The sequence below is a fragment of the Schistocerca piceifrons genome, chromosome 5, assembly GCF_021461385.2.
Source record: "Schistocerca piceifrons isolate TAMUIC-IGC-003096 chromosome 5, iqSchPice1.1, whole genome shotgun sequence".
Taxonomy (NCBI): domain Eukaryota; kingdom Metazoa; phylum Arthropoda; class Insecta; order Orthoptera; family Acrididae; genus Schistocerca; species Schistocerca piceifrons.
Genome location: NC_060142.1, coordinates 11,386,296 through 11,391,404, shown reverse-complemented (window position 1 = coordinate 11,391,404; position 5,109 = coordinate 11,386,296).

The following is a 5,109-nucleotide window of genomic DNA, read 5'->3' as shown; positions in this document are numbered from 1 at the left end:
AAAACTATCTTAACTTCTTCACAATGATATGTTTACACTCCTCATCACTACAATATTTACAATAACAGCTTACACATCTCACATTTCATTTCATTCCATTCACTTCTTTACATTCCAACAAATTTTGTGTAATGCATTTTCTTACAAACTAATATCAAATACAAGAGTGAGCATGGAAAGTGCTCCCACAAATACAGTAGTGCAAAGAGCATATCGACAAGTAACAGTTACAAGTAACACAGCACTATTTCACACAATCATTGTTGGAGAGGCATAGTCTTTCAGTATAAAGTAGGTAAAAGCCTAACAAAAAATGTAGGAACTTGGTGCAGTTTGAAAGTTAAATTAGATATCCACTGCTGGTTTGTGAATAGTCAGTGTGTTTTCAGGGAAGAGCTCATATCCTATGTGTTATTTATTGGCACTGGTGTGAAGGAACAGAAAGTGATCGGAAATAACTGAACAAACATTCTGCAAACACGAAGGCCACACAGTCCAGAGAAAATGCAGTGGAGTAAAAGCTGTCTCAGTGCAAAAATGTGCAGTCAGATCTAGATATAACTGCAAAGCGGTGTAAAGGTGGTGACTTGCTTTAAATGTTGAGAAATGTAAAATTGGGCATGCTGCAAAATGAAGAAACATAGTGTTGTATGACTCAAGTACTAACGAGACACAATCAGAATTGGTCAACTCATACAAATATGTGGCTGTTACACTTCATAGAGATACAAAACAGGATGACAACATATGCTCAGTTATATGTAAAGCAGGCAGCAGATTTTGGTTCATTGTTAAGAGTACTGGGGGTATGAAGTCAATCTAGAAAACACCCACGTGACCCATTGTAGAATGTCGCTCAAGTCTGTGGGACCTATACCAAACACGATTAATGTGGGACATTTAACGACACAGAGAAGGGCAGCACAAATGGTCACAGATCTGTTTGATTCACAGGAAAGTGTCACAAAGATGCCGAAGAAACTGAACTGACACTCTCTCGATGATAGACATGAACTACCCCGAAAAAATCCTACGTACATGGTTTTGACAAAACCAGCTCTGAGCAAAGAATCTAGCAACACAGTACAACAGTCTACCTATTGCTCCCTCAGGTATCACAAAGTGGAGATCAGACTACTTGCGGCATACACGGAGGTGTTTAAGCATTCTTTTTTCCTGAAGAACACCTAATAACTAGTATAATGGGTTTGCAGCATACAGACGCAGATCTGTTGCTCCATTCATGTGAAGATTGGGAAGTAAATTACGAATGTGTTGCACTTTGAGCCCAATGTTTTGTACTCTTTACAAGTGTTCTGCAAACACTAATGTGAGGGCTAGCAGCAGAAATAAGTTAGCCCACACATGGGGCTGGCCAACTCGAGGCATTGCAGTGCTCACTGCATTGTGTTTACGGTCTTTTTCCCCGTTTATTTTATTAACAATAAGGGAGGAACAGCATTTTACTGCAGTCTCTGTAGTAAAAATGTTAGTAATTGGTTTGAAATGAGCTCTCTTGAACATTTGTTAATCATTTACTTGCCACACAGATTATCTAAAATTAGATTTTAGTGTAAACTCTGCCTCGATCTAATTAGAAAAGGAATAAGACAAGGGTGGTCATTACCCCTTATTTTTCATTGACATTCAAAGGAAAAACACCTGTTGTTAAATCCCTATACATTGCATCAGATCTGAAGCTATTGGATTAATAGCTGGTGGAAAGGAACATATGCACAGTATACATAGAGGCAATATTCACCCTGCACAATGTCAGATGTGAAGTGGCTGCTAACACAGAGATGCAAAAGGTCTGGAACATGTTGGTTTATTTCCTCTACAAACATTGGAACACCATCAACTTGTCCAAAGTCCAGGAAGTGTTTTTTAGAGTCTGCTGCTCCACTTCTGTCACAGTTAACAAATGTACCAAAAGAGGAGAAGAATTGCCACCCAGTCACAAATAGGGTCTGTGAACTTCACAGTCCTCAAAGTTTGAACTTGCATTGGCTAATAGAAATCCTATCACTGTAGTGAAATACTGGCCACAACTCATATAAATATTGTACACAGTGTAAATATTTGATTATGTCCAGTTATATTCTGTGTAGCACTGTAAATCATTCTGTATTAATTTCTTAGTTTATGAACTGTCAATCGATTAATTTATCCACGTACATTTAACATGCTTTTTATTCAATATCTGTTTTGAACAGTACTTGCGACATGAATACAGGAAAGGACCAATTCCTTTGTAGTGTTAAAGAGAATCTTAGTGTTATAGAATATTGTATTGGACAAGAAGCCTTTGCTACAGGTAACAATGACACATTTCAAGCATAAATTAAAATCAATACTAATACTAGTACAGATGAGTTTAGACAAAGGTTATTATGGATTTTTTGATCAATCAGTGGTCTCTCTGATGTCCAAATATGTAAATCTAAGACAAACAGTTTCTTGTATTGTTCAAATAATGAAGGGGAACAAATTACAATGAAAATAATCTTTCCTTTGTTGTTTGATTATGTAGATGGTCTATACATACTCGAGAGACTGACTCTACAGACTATACAGACAACTGGAGCTGGAATGATGGCAGTGAAATAAGTGAGAGAACTGTCCTGCTTAGGAAGAGAGATCGCACAGGATGGCCAAGTGAGGAAAACTTCAGGAGTAGATAGGAACAGGTGAAGACAGCTTTCTCTGATAAGAGCACTCTACCAGTACTGTGTGCCTGTACTGAAATGAAGACCCAGTTCATGAAAGTGTACATATGGAGCAGAGCATTGTATGGGAGCAAAATGTGGGCACCTCGCAATAAGGAGAAGAAAAAAGGGGAAATATGCAAAATGCAGACTCCAACAGTGGTAAAGAAATAAATTGGCAAGTGGAGTACAAAATTACGAAGTGCTAAAAACAACGGGTGAGGGAACAAATCCATATAAAAGACAGATTTGTGGGATGTCTGCTACAGTATAGTTGACTCAGAGCTGTAATGAACAGCAGAGGGGAAAAATAGTTGGTGAAGTCAGAGAAAATGTGAAACACACTACAGAGGATTTTGGGTGCAGTTTTTAGGTGGAGAGGAGGAGATTAGCATGAGACAGGACAAGATACAGGTCAATGTCCAATCTATGACAGCTTAAAAGGAAAGTGTAATTCGATTACTGGGAAAGTAATGCCTCCATGTACCACCGTACTAAGTGCCAATTTCTTTAGGGCTGTGGACGGGAGGAGCCTGTCCTGCCATGAGAACCACAGGCCCCAGATGTTACAGACTTAAATTCTTTCTTCTAGGGCTGCATCAAGGATAGCATTTCCAGTGTTTTAATTTAGACACTCAGAGCAGAGATGGGCAACTATCGGCACCACTGTGCATGGAAGAATATGCACCAGGCAACCAAGTAAGAGAGTTGTCATGCCCTGTGTGTTTCAAAGTCTTCCTCAGTTCCATTTCCTGGTACATTAGCCAGTGACAAAATTTTGATATATAGGATGTCCACACGTAATCTCACTGATTTCCAACTGTTATTTAAAAATAAATAAATAAAACTACTAAACAGATACTTGCACAACTTGCAGCATCGTTAAAAGCAACTCAAAATGTCTTATATACCTTTCTCAGAACAATTTTTTTAGTTTTGTTTCAGGTGCTGAATAATTACTAGAAATGACTCCACCACAAGATCATGGTATGGCATGCAGAAATGAAATTGTACACTGCATTCAAAGAAAGTATTGCACAGATTTCAAAGGGAGCTGCCAGACATGAAGATAACATAGGCTCGGTATGTTTAGTTTGTACCACTGAGGATAAACAGAAACTCAGGTTCTGGCAGAAAAGGCACATCTGATGAAATGCTATAAAGAGACCTTTCAAACAAACCCATCAAAGTCAGTGCACCGAGCCTCAGGAGAGCTAATAAACACCCCTCACTCGGTAGTCTGTGAGGGGCTGCATAAACAACTCCACCAGCACACTTACGGACTTCAAATTGTGCAAATATCAAAGTGAAATGGCTATTCACATTTGCTGTTTAGATGTTGCACCTGTTTAAACAAAATCTCAAATATCCGGGAAGCAAATTTTCTCCTATGAAGCAAATTTCCATAAATGTAGGAGGGTCAATCGTTAAGACATTCACATCTCAGGTTCCAAAAGCCCCCACAGTTTCTGAGAAATTGTCATAGACAGGAGAAGGTGAAGGTGAATCTGAGGTGTGCACTGATGAAAGACAGTACAGTCGGACCATTTTTCTGCAGCGAGGAAATAGTAATGAGAACTGTTTATCTGGGTGTACTTCAGAAATTTTCTGTCCCTCAGCTTCTTCCATTCCAGCCAAATGTGATCCTCCAGCAGGACACTGCACCACTGCACTGCAGTTTACACATTCACAATTTTCCAAATCAAACATCTGAGTGGGGACAGATAGGATGCAGCAAAGAAACCAAGTGGCCATTTTACTGTTGCAAGTTTGTTCCGAGCGAACGTTTGTTTTAGGATAGCTAGCTGCATGTAACTTTGGGGGCTGACATCTGCCAGCCTAAATGGGAGACACACATGCATCTGTCACTACCTGCCATGGGAAAGCTATCCAATGTCTCTTACTGGACACATGCATTCACCACCTATAAGAACCTAAATAAATGATATTAAATATTATTCAATCATTTCCAAAATCAGTACACTACCTTTTAACATTCAGGAGAAGATTGTATCCAAATTTCAGCTTTATAACTATCACAGTTTCAGAGATAAAAAAATTGCTAAAAAAGTTAAAAACTAACATTTAGGAAACTAAATTCAGTTAGGAAATATAATAGTTTATCTAAAAACATAAACAGAACCTGCAGGATGCATAATTAATAATTGAGATTTTCATATTAAAACTCTAATTATTTTTCATTTTTGTAATATAAAAATCAGACAAAATTATAATTGGTGTCTAAGATTGTTGTGGGAATGTATGTGAGTGAATGAGAGTGTCTATGTGGGACATTCGTCAATTTTTAATGTTACATTATGTACCATCTTCAGAAGCCTGCAAGAGTTACTCAAGCCTGTCATGGGAAAATGTTCATCGGGAATTTGTCCACTTTGCCGAT